Source organism: Triturus cristatus, chromosome 6 (genome assembly GCF_964204655.1).
Source record: "Triturus cristatus chromosome 6, aTriCri1.1, whole genome shotgun sequence".
In the NCBI taxonomy this organism is placed as follows: domain Eukaryota; kingdom Metazoa; phylum Chordata; class Amphibia; order Caudata; family Salamandridae; genus Triturus; species Triturus cristatus.
The window spans coordinates 892,470,285-892,482,323 of NC_140589.1; the positions used below are offsets into that span (position 1 = coordinate 892,470,285).

At 46.9% G+C, this 12,039-nt stretch overlaps 2 protein-coding genes across 2 annotated transcripts in view; one reads left to right on the plus strand and one right to left on the minus strand.

The window, feature by feature from the left end:
• The window catches only part of CLDN20 (claudin 20), a 52,219-nt gene extending 51,498 nt beyond the window's left edge, over positions 1–721 (minus strand). Inside the window, exon 1 of the mRNA XM_085609282.1 lies at positions 600–721. The gene's annotated coding sequence lies outside the window, so the exon portion shown is untranslated. The remainder of the gene's footprint in view (positions 1–599) is intronic.
• TFB1M (transcription factor B1, mitochondrial) overlaps positions 1–12,039 on the plus strand; it is a 437,604-nt gene that overhangs the window by 342,982 nt on the left and 82,583 nt on the right. The gene's annotated exons all lie outside the window — the stretch shown is intronic.

Genomic DNA, 12,039 nt, shown 5'->3' on the forward strand with positions numbered 1-12,039 from the left:
TTGGAGACCAGGTGTCCAAGGGCAGCAGCTGCTACCTCTGACGACCCCTAAATGACTTTCATGCATTTTGGACAACCCAACCCTTCCCAAAGAAGATGCATTGCATGAGACCAAGACAAATTGAATAGTTAAATGTGGTCTTTTTAATATATTTTAGGGACTCATAACAATATTTCATAATATATTTGTCACAGAAACTTTTTTCACTGCCATCAAAAATATTTTAAGACATCTAGAAATGCATTCAGACATCTAGTATTCCTACAAGGAATGCAAAAAAGACAGCAGTGGAAAATCCAGCCCTGAAGGAGACCCCAAAAAATGAAATTGTCTTTAAAAATTTGTATTTGTTTATGTAAACATGAACACATTTCTCTTACTAATTCTGGTTGTAGGGGATTTTTTTCCTCTGTAAATATGTTTTATTTAAACAGAGACATGTATCCTACCATCTTGTGCCTTTTTCAAGAGCTGTTACGAAAGGGATAGCTAAAGCATTGCGCCGCGTTTGTGAGCCTTAGGGTGTTGCGTGTGCAAGTTCGAGAAAGCATATCTAAACAGACAGGTTTTATGTTATAGTTAAAATAGATATTTCCTACCTCGCTCTCTCGTGGACGGCGCAAAGCCTTCCTTGGGTCTGTCTCATGCCAGAGACACCTCCATCAGGCCGCATTTGGAGCGGAGGCGCCGAGCCTGCCCGCGCCGTGTACCTGGTCTGAGCCGTGCATCGTGGGTGAGGCCTGAATAAGTCCTCCACATGAAGGCACTTGGCAACCGAGGAGGGGCGGGCGCAGTTGCGAGGGAGAAAGACTGCTGATTACGCTCACAAAATGACAGGTTGCGCATCTCGTTGGAACATTGGGGGCTGCGTTCCGCGCTGGCGCCTCGCGATTTGCTGGCATCAGAGCTGTAGATTAAAGTTAAAAACATTACAGTTATGCACTGAGAGGCTTTGTGCGTAGGAGGTAACAGAATCCGAGCTCCCAGTGTTTGTTTCAGGCCATGTTGTGGGGGATTAATAGGGGACTAATAGCACTTTAGAGTAGAAAAGGCCTTGGATTACTGAGTGCGCTTATTGGCTGTAGGTCTCCAGCCTGTTGGAGTATCTCTGAGCATGACCACTATGTAGTTTTTTTTTAGGACCGAGACAGCCACAAAGAGACGAAAAAATTGAAAATTGTGAGCATGTGATAGGATTTGCTTGCATTATGTATGTGCGGATTTTTCTGTTCTATTTTAAGCCAGCATTACTGCAACTATATTTACCACACAAATGGCAAAATACTCTGAATCAACATTCATTATCTCTGTTTTTGTTTAAAAATATGAGGTAGAAAGTCGCTTAATATATGATTTTTTTATATACTGGGGACTGGAATGGGCTTTTGAGTTAACAGAACGTGCCTTTTGGTCTTTGCTGCAGTTTCCAATGCCCTGACTTATGCACTGCTGTGCACAGCCTTATACTCCCATGGCACGAGCTGCCAGTTCTCGGCTGCCTTGTGATATGCAGTTACTTTTTTTGTGTCTTCCTCAGAAGCATTCCCTCACAATTCTAGCTTCTTCTTGCGCAACTTAACAAAACAAGAAATCGTGCTTGGTGACTTGCTTGTTTGTGAGTGTGGTGTGTGAGGTGTGCTGTTGAGTGGAGTCCATGTATTTGAAATGGTGCTGGAACAAGACTCAAACTTGATGTGCCGGTGCTGCCATCAATGTTACATCACTGAACTCATAGGGATTCGAAAAAATCCAAGTGTAGGGACGGAAAAGTCCTCTGCCTGGTACAAGACCTGTATCCTTGCCCTGAGTGCCCAACTGTACTGTTGTCTGGATCTCTAATGCTGTCTCTAATGCTGATTTTTGGGTCCTAGGTGAACAGGGATAATGTGTGCGCACCATGACATAGGCCTGTCTCACACATAGCAGTATTGTTGGACTGGAGGGATGCCCAAAGGCCTATCCTCATCTTCACCAGTAGCTAAGACGCACAACCGTGGTGGTGGCAGGATACAGTGTAGTGATCAGTAGTAGTGAACAGGGCTGTTTTTACCCTGTATCCCTGGAGTGAGGCCTACAAGCTCACTCAACTTTTTACAAGTTCTGCTGTTTTGTGCTTATCTCACCCGTGGCCTACATCAGGTAGATGTGTAGTGCTGCGCAGCATGGGAGTAGTGAGTTCGCACTGGTTGTATGTGTATCTGGGAAGGGTGCTGTACAGGGATAGAGTAGTATTGTGCAGTATATGTGTGGTTAGGGCATGTACTGATTGTATTATGCCTGCTGGGCATACATTTAATAAGAGATGTAGTGCAGTGCGTGCACAATGGAAGCATGAGCTGGGTGGACGTGCGGTGGACGTGTGCTGGCAGTGTGTATGTAAATAGCACATCCTGGTATAATATAGAAAGGCTCCAGTAGTGAGCAGTGCGTGCACACTGAATGTGTGTTCTGTATGCATATGTGTCTGTAGTGGCACAATGCATGGAGGTAACAGTACTGGAGAATAGGTGTGCCGTGAAAGTACGCTGAGTGCCTACATTGCTACATTGCATAGAGGACCCTGGGTTTCATTTTGAGAAGCCCAGGCGTTCCTGGTGAAGTAATAGGGGGAAGGACTCTTCCCCCAGACATACTTGAGTGTTGCTGCATTCCTGTGAGCTGGGTGGGACACACTGGAGGAAGGGACTCTTCCTTGCGCTTCAAAAGGTTGTGCTTTGATTCAGAGATAGATCACAAGGAAGGGGCCCGGACACATCTCCAGAAAGGAGATGGGGGTAATAATGAGGTCATAAAGAGTAAGGTTAGGAACCTGGGATTAACCTTTTGATGCAGATATCACATCAAGGCTGATATCCAGGTGTGAACTCTGGTCAATCCCAAGAATTGTGTTGTTGGTCAATCAGCTTCGGAGTCTTGCCTGCTGTGACAGACATCCTTTCAGGAGGAAAGAAGAAAAGGAGAAATGCACTCCAAAGAAGCAGACTCCCTACATAAAACTTTAAAGATTCAGAGCCTAAATCACATTTGGTGTTTGGAAAAGGACTATAAGGAGGAGAGGTTGAGACACCCAAATCTGTCACCTGCAAGCAGACAGATGGATTGTGTCAGGAGGGAAGCTCTGCAAGACTTCTGCCTGTGACCAGGACTGGGGGCCAAGGCCTGCTAGTCTCCCTGCTGGGTAAGGGGACAGCACCCAGAAAAATCAAGAACACCTACCCTGGAGAACCAGTACCTTCCTTCTTGCCAAGACCAGTGTGCCCTGTGAGGAAGAGGAGAGTGCTGGAGGGAGTGAGGTCCATTTGGGAGCCCTATTATGAGGGCTTTCTGTGCAAGGTGTCAAGATTTGGCTTTGCCCCGATCAGGTTTTAGCCCGTGTGCAGGATTGTTTTCAGAGACCTGCGTATGCCAGGAGAGGGCCGCTATAGACTGAGCCATGCAACAAGCACTGTGCGGGGAGTATCAAAACCATACCGTCTTGTAGCGGTGACCCCATGTGCTAGAGGTGATCCACTGTGGAAATAATTGTGTGACTAGTATGTCAGGACTCGTGAATGCCTGAGGGGTGACCCCATGCACCAGGAGGGGCCGCCGTGGTGTGCTAGGAGTGTTTGTTGTGTCCAGAGGTATCGCAGCAACTATCTGTGCCACGAGGGTCTGCCGGTACTAATCTACCTAGGATTTCAAGCCATTGCCCAGGACTAAAGTGAGCTTCAGACAAGCGGGTCAGGCCCGCCCAATGAGATCTGCCCTGACTGAGCCCTGAGGACCAGGAGGATGCCGAGGAAGACAGCGTGCCGTCGTTGGATTCTATCGGGAGCCAAAGGATTACATTCACGCATTCCAACTCCTCTCCCCCACCCTTTGCTGTGGCGAAATTGACTTACCGCATCTTCACGAGCTGCTCTGATCGCTGGAGAGAACATATGACGCTTCTAAGGAGAGTGAGCCTGTGTCATCCTGGTGCCGTGTGCCACAAGTATCACAACTTCTCCCAGTGGATCTGAACTCACAAATGCCTGCACTCAGTGCACCAGCTGTAATGCAGAACGCTTCTGTGCTGCAGGGGTGGGTAAGACTTTAACTGTGCCTGCGGGTCCCAGGGTATTCACTGCGGAAGGTGCTGTGGCATCTTATACTATTTTGACTAATTCCTAAGAGTCAAAGGGGAACTTTTGCGTACAGCCTATTAGTGATCATTCCCTGGATGCAGCCACCCGTGAATGGGGAATTACCCAACCGCGGAATAAGCAAGAGGGTGGGGCAGGAACTTGCCTGATAACTACTAGAGCCCTGACCAATAGGGGATTGTGTTAATGCTCGTGAATATCATTATTCATGTAAATGTCTAGAGTTAAAAGGAAAATACTTATTTTTCTTATAAAAGTAGCAATTGGACTGGACATTGATTTATTTTTCGTATGTGTGCACTTTGAGTTATGAGTCGTGTTCACTTACGTGTATCTACATTTCTCCCTCGAGGAAGCCTTTGATTGCTCGTCCACAACTACCACTGAGAGTCAAGTGCAGAAGGGGTACTTAGCCCAGTTGCTCAGGATTCATAGTATGTCGGGTCTCGCGACATTAGGAGTAAAAAGCCTCAACCACCATAGTTAGGCCCAGTAGCCCCTGTGTACCCCGTGGCCCTCTGAAAGAGGTTCTAACTCCACAGAAATAAGTGCTGCAAATGAGCCACACCAATTCAGCAGGAGAGTGGTAAGGGTTTAGTTTGTAGCCAGTGTTGCATTTAAGACGTCACTTTCAGAAATATATTAATAAAGCATGGTGTGGTAGCACGCTGTCATTCACAAACAACATATTTTCCATTAAAATGACAGCTAACTTTGCTCAGACATTTAGTTTTACTGAAATAAATATGTAGCTCACTACTAAAAATGTGTGGACATTGGGTCTTGATTTGTTTCATCCTATTAACATCTTTGAATCCGTAACACTTGCGAATTAGGAAATAAGTATTGTATGTATGCTTTCCTAACTGTTTATTTATTTTGAAATTTGTTGTACAGTTCATTTATAGATTTTTAAGTTTTGTCATGTGTTAAAAGAAAACATCCTTCAGCTTTTCCTCCCATACCAGCAAGATTGTCACATAGTTTGTTTTACAAAATCCTGACACTTTGCGCTAAAAGAAATAAAAGTAAACACCAGTCTATGTGTTAAAAGAATTAGCAGCAATTCGCAGAAGACTAGACTGACATTTGACCTTTGTCTTGGAACACACAGCAAATGTGACAAGATAAAAACAAAATGTAAATACCTCTTTAATGCTCATTCACTTTCGGAATTCCAGCATGGTTATTTTAGTTGGTGGAGCAGTATCCCCTGGACTCATGCTTCCATCCCCTATGAGTGTTCTATATGGCAAGAGAAGTTTACAGTGAGTTGAGCCTAAGTGTTCGGTGACTAGTGTAGGAACAATATAGTACGTGTGAATAGTGTGGCGCATGTGCAGTTATGGTGACTGGAAAAAAACTTTAATACCAGAATCACATTAGTGTTGAAGAGCTGAAATTGCAAACTCCACCTTGCTAACTTCACCCGCCTAGTGATTTCTATTTATAGATCTGGAGTCCTGTCTTGGATGAACTACCCTAACCCTAAGTGCGCGTGCCTGCCTGCCTCAGGATTCTGCTTCTATTTACTGAAAGGGCCATATTCAGTTATGCATACATTTATATATTTAATTATTGTGTGATTTGATAAAATCATTGCACATAAAAAATTACAAATAAAAATGTTGGGACAGGAATAGCCCCTAACTACAAGAGCAAAACCAGTCTTAAGTACTCTTGATAATTCCTTTTACATTTAAAACACATTTTCATAGTAAACTTTTAAAACTTCCCTATCACCAAAGCTACACTTAGTGTATCCATCCAAGTAAAGACTGAAATGCTTCCTTCGCTCATCATTTATTATTCTGTTACAAAACTAGTTTTAAATATCATTTCGAAGGAGCAATGGAATCTGAACCAGGGCTCAAAAGACGACACAGATCATTAGGCATTGTTTCTCAATATCGACCAGAGCATGTTGTAACCTTCCCTACCACGAGGGGCATGGCTTGAGGCACTGCAAGATGGCCGCATAATATCGCGGCTCTGCCGGCCACCGACATAACCTGCATTAATCCTGTTCCCCTGAAGCCATCGCGCCTATGTACGCTACGGCGCCTGCTGTCCCGACATTAGGTGATTAAACTGCGACGGTTTTGGAGCGAAAAAGGGCTCAGGACGAGAGAAATCGCAACTGTGGCTGACGCCACGTCCGCTACAACATGGCGGCCTCCACCTCCACGACCTAGTGCCTTGGAGCCCGGGAGATGTGAAGCGGCTGCGACTACCAAGCTTCCCCTGGCTGTCGCTCCTGTTGACTCATTCATCGTTTGGTTACCTGACGTGGGGTCCCAAGGCGGTGAACACTAGCGTCCTGCCGTCTGGAAGGCCCGCTGGCGAACGTCAGAGGTCTGTGTGCTGAGACTTTGGGAATGTGAGGTGAGCTGCGTGACTTGCGAGCCGCTCTACGGCGCTTGTTGAAGCTGCAGAGGCTCCCTGAATAGCGTAGTGAGCGCCGAGGGGGGGTGAACTGGAGCTAGTTCCCGGCGGTGAAGATTGGAGACCCTGGGCCGCTGCTTACCACTAACACAGGTCGCAGCCATAAAATCGAGTGAACACGAGGAGTTGGGACACTACATAAGCGCTTATTGGGACTGCTGGGGCTAGGCTGTGTGCGCATTGAGGATCCCGTTGTGATGCATGCTGGCACGCCGATTGCGGCGATTGAGATCTTCCTGCCTGACTACTTAACGGCACCCTGTGTAACGAAGGCTCTACCTTAATACTGCGAAAGACGCCACTATTGCGCTGTGCTGCCCCAATCTACAGTGGTTGTGCCTGATTGTATGCTTCAGTGATATTGTGCGTCACATCGCCTGGTGTGCTGCTACTACTGAATCTGCTGGCCTGAGGAGGACCTGCATTGCCGCATGTTCGCGAAGGCGTGGTAGACTGTGATTCCTACAAGGAGGGCACCTGCTGTTCCTCTGAAGCTCGCAGCACACCGGCCTACACAGATGTTCTAGAACTGTGCGTGTCCAGCGGCACGCCCCACCACCACATTCGTCTTTGTAGGACCCGGTAGCATACTACTACGCTGATAGCTTGGGCAACACCGGCGCAAGTGAAGCCCTCATCCTATTCTGCCTCTACGGTTTCTCTTTTGTGCTGCTGCACACAGGCTTGTTATTTGCAATGAGTAAACCTGACAAACATCAACCGCGACTCACCTTTGAGTTGCGCAAATCTGGCAAACCCCAGCATGACTCGGACTCAGAATTAGACAGCGCCACTCCAGCCCGACCGCTTTGGAGAAATCTCTTGCCGCTATACAAATGAGTCTACAATCTATAAACGACAATATGGAAGCTCTGAATGGTCGAATTGATGGCATCTTAATTAAACTCGATAAGCAAGGCGTACGTATTGGTGAAGCAGAGCAACGCATTTCGAACGCAGAGGATGGCCTACAGAAAGTCGAGACGAAAATATCCGATATGGAGCAACTGCTGGCGGTCATCCAAGCCAAGAATGAAGAACTTGAAGCGCGCTCACGGCGCAACAACGTACGTATTTTAGAACTTCCCGAATCAACCAATGTTGGGCGCTTGGAAATGTTGAGAGCTATGTGGTGATAACACACTATCCGGTATGTTCATCATGGAGAGGGCTCATCGCTCGCTGGCGGCACGACCGCCCCCAGGAGTGCCACCCAGACAGATTATTGCCCGACTGCTCAATTATAGAGACAGAGACGCTATACTCCATGCTTCCAGACAAAAAGGCACTGTCAACTACCAGGGTAACACCCTATCCTTTTTTTTTAAAAAAAATGTAAATTTTATATGTACATTTTCAAAAGGGCAAAAAACAAAATACATTCATACAGATTGAAGCATTGGCAAGGCATATACAGATTATACACTTCATTTGGCATGACAGAACATTTCACAATTTGGCATTACGGACATACACAGACATGGCAGTAATTTAAAGTGCATTGTGTGGCAAAGCATTCTCGCCAAAAGATTAAATATTAGACATCAGTTACCGTTAATATAGGCAGTGAGTGAGCCCCAGATATCACAAGGTGTAGATACCGCAGGCAGTTCCTTAGCATAACAAGTAAGCTGATCCCGACAGTATGCCAGGCCCTGTAACCATAGCTTAGTGGTAGGCACAGTTCTGCCCCCAACCCATTTGTGGCTATGGCATTTAGCTAACAGCAATGCCATAGCCACAAACTTCCCACGAGACGCCCCAATCTTAGCTACCATGCCCAGCAGGCAGAGCTGTGGAGTACATGCTATGGGCATCTCTACCATCAGTGTACAATATGTGTGACTGACCTCCAATATGCGTGCACCCTTGGGCACTCCCACGCTAAGTGATAAAAATTGGCACCAGGTGCACCGCAGCGTATACAACTGTCTGCATCTTGCAACCCATATCTTTAGAGCTGAGCCGGAGTATAATACAGTTGGTGCAAATATTTAAAGTGCACCAAGCGTAGATTACCATTCGCTGACAACCGTCCAGTCAACCGGCAACATTCAGACCACTCATCCTCAGAAAGCGGATCAGGGAGCATGTCATTCCATTTAGCCAAGGCAGTCATACCGATTACAACCACATCCCACTGCGATGCTTGACATAGTCTCGTAACCTGCCGGGCTCTAGATGTGACGGAGTATATTAGTTGCAACGCTTCAAGTGCTGGTGGTTCTACAGGAAACTGTGGATAAAGCGCACGCAAAGCGGAGCGCAGTCTAGTATAGACAAACAGCTGCATAGTAGTGGCATTTCCCCGGGCAACTATAGATGCTGACGTTACAAATTGACCCCCAGGAAACGCATCCCCCATTGTTAACAACGCCATATCACGAAGGGTCCTTAACGTGCCAGTTTCTCCCATAACAGAAAGTTCAGAATGGTGTAATAATGGCATACCAGGTGCATACAAGGCCAATTTCTGTGCCCGTTTCCCCAACTCTTGCCAGGTCCAGGACGTAGCCTCCACAGTGTCACCTTTCTCAAATACCGTGTGCTTGTTGACTATCATGGCTTTAAGTGGTAAAGGGTGTACCGCACCTGCCTCCACCGCTACATGGGGAATATAAGCTGGGTCCTGCTGCCAGTAATAGGCGTAATGGGCCTGTGCGCAGAGGTAATAGAGATGAAAGTCCGGAGCCGTGAACCCCCCTTGTTCAAAAGGAAGCGTAAGCACTTCCTGTTTAAGTCGAGGTTTTTTTACCTCCCCATGCCAACGTGATCAAGAGGGATCGGAACCTATCGAACAAATGTCGTGTTAAATGTACCAGGATATTTAAAAATAAATACAAAAAGCGCGGAAGGATGACCATCTTCATTAGCGCTATACGGTCTGCGAAGGACAAGGGCAGCTTGATCCAGCGGCTGACCTGTCCCTCAAGATGCGTGATAGCTGTGCCATAATTAGATTGTACAACAGCCTGCGAGTCCCTGTGGAGCCATATGCCTAAGTATTTCACAGTGTCCGTGCACCATGTTAAAGGATAATCCAGGTCAATTTGATGTGTGTTATCCGTGAGGGGCATTACGACCGATTTGGACCAATTGATTCCCAGTCCGGAGAACCATTCGAACCGGATATATTCCCTAATGAGTTGCGCAAGGTGCAGAGCAGGTTCCCGAACATACAACACCATGTCGTCAGCATACATGGACCGGCCAAAGGGCGTTGAAGAAAATGTAGTGCTGTCTATGCATAGTGCTGCCTCAGAATACAGGCCAGTGGTTCGAGTATGAGCACAAAGAGCAAGGGCAATAATGGACACCCTTGCCGCGTGCCGCGTTGTATACAAAAAGCCTCCAACAGTTGGCCATTAACTCTCACCCGCGCCGCTGGGTAGGTATATAGCAGTTTGATCCAGTTGGTGAAAATAAATGGTCCACCCATGTGGTGCAGAATTGCGAACATATATGACCAGGAGATAGAATCAAATGCTTTTACAGCAGCTAAAAGTACTGCAACTGCCGGCAGGGTGGGCCCAAGCACATGCATTACAGAAAAGAGCGTTTTTAAATTATGAGGCATAGAGCGGGTTGGGACAAACCCAGATTGATCAGGGAGAACCATTACGGGGAGGAGTAACTTCAATCTATTCGCCAATACCTTTGCAAAAATTTTAACATCCGTATTTATTAAGGATAAAAGTTGATAAGAATCATACCTGTCCGGCGGTTTCTCAGATTTTAATAATGTGACCACAAGCGCCTCACGCAAGGACGGCGGCAAGCACTGAGTCTCATATGCTTCCCCATATAACTGAAGGAGGCAAGGGGCTAGCAGATCCTCGTACTCTATATAAAATTCTGCTGTCAACCCATCGGTACCAGCCGATTTCCCATTAGGTAGTGCGACAATAGAGTCCCTTATTTCGTCAAGGGTAATAGGATGCATTAGTAACTCTTGTTGTCCTCGCGAGAGCCACACCAGCTCAACATCGTCAAAATATTGCGCGAGTTCTGCCTCGTCTGCAGCTTGGCGATGTGCATACATCCCCTCATAGTAATTTGCAAAGGTTTGGAGTATATGGGTTGTATCATAATGCGTGGTGCCGTCTGCAGGGACTGCCTCGATTAAGCAGGTTTTATGGTGGGGTTCAATTATGCGACTAGCCAATGCTCTGCCCGGCCTGCCACCTTCGCCATAGTAGCGAGTTTTACTCCGGCGCGACATATGCCTGATTTCCTGATCAGCCACATCATTATATTCTGTGATTTTAGTTTTGATTAGCTCCAACATAGCAGTATCAGCCATGGCATCGTATCGGCGCTCGAGATCACCCATTTCACGTTCAAGTGCGGTCATAGTGCCGTGCAAAGACTTCAGTACTCCGGCCTGAAGACCTATACAGGCCCCCCGGATGGTCACTTTAAAAGCTTCCCAGAGCGTTTCCACAGTTTGAACAGACCCAGTGTTGTGTGAAAAATAGTCAGCGATAGCTTCAAGAATGTTCTCACAAAAGACCTGGTCCAGCAGGGAGGACGACTGCAGTCGCCATTGAAATGAGGAGGGGATGCGAGATGGTAATGCCATGCTGAGGAATACCGGGGAATGGTCTGATAACGTACGGGGTAAGTGTTTAATCAGTACAGTCCATGTACAAACGTCTTGTGTAGGCAGCCAGTAGTCTATGCTGGACCACGCCTGATGCACGTAGGAGTGGCATGTACCTTCCCAGGAGCCTAACACCCTATCCTTCTTCCCTGACTTTACAGCAGCAGTGCAAGCAGCGCAAAAGGAATTTCAATCGGCCAAGAAAATCCTGATTGCTGAGAAGATCCCTTATGCTATGCTCTACCCAGCGCGTTTCCGTATAGGGTCTAAAGATAAGGCTAAGATCTTTACTAATTCCAAACGGGCCCTGGACTTCGCCAAAACTCTGCGTCGCAAAAAGACACAATCTCCCACCACCTCGGACGTCGAAAACTGAATGGCGCGCTATTGCACTCATAAGACAACGTCTTTTTGCAGCGCTGTTGGGAGGGCCGGCTCCGGCGTTCTCTCATGCGCCTTTGGTTCTGGGCCTCACCCAGCTGGGCTCATCGTCAGTGCCTTTGCTTTGTGAGAGCAGCGCTAAGACAATCTGCAGTTCCTATACACTTTTTGATTACTGTATGCAAACATTTCTTTGCACACAATAATGACTAGTTGAAAGGATACCCTTATCTCAATGACTAATGTGATGGCTCGGGTATTATACCTGGACACTCGGTGGCCACCTCCCTTGTCTACTGGGGGGTTGGTTGTGTCGTGATGCCCCCTAAATGGGTATACCCCACATTACTGTACTGCTGTTTTCCCTTTTATTGGGGTCTTCTGTGGGTATTGGGTTTGGCTTTGGCAATGTTAGGGTGCTGAAGTGGTTGGGGGGTTCTGTAATGTTGTTATAAATTTAGTTCGATGTGATCGTACAGTTGC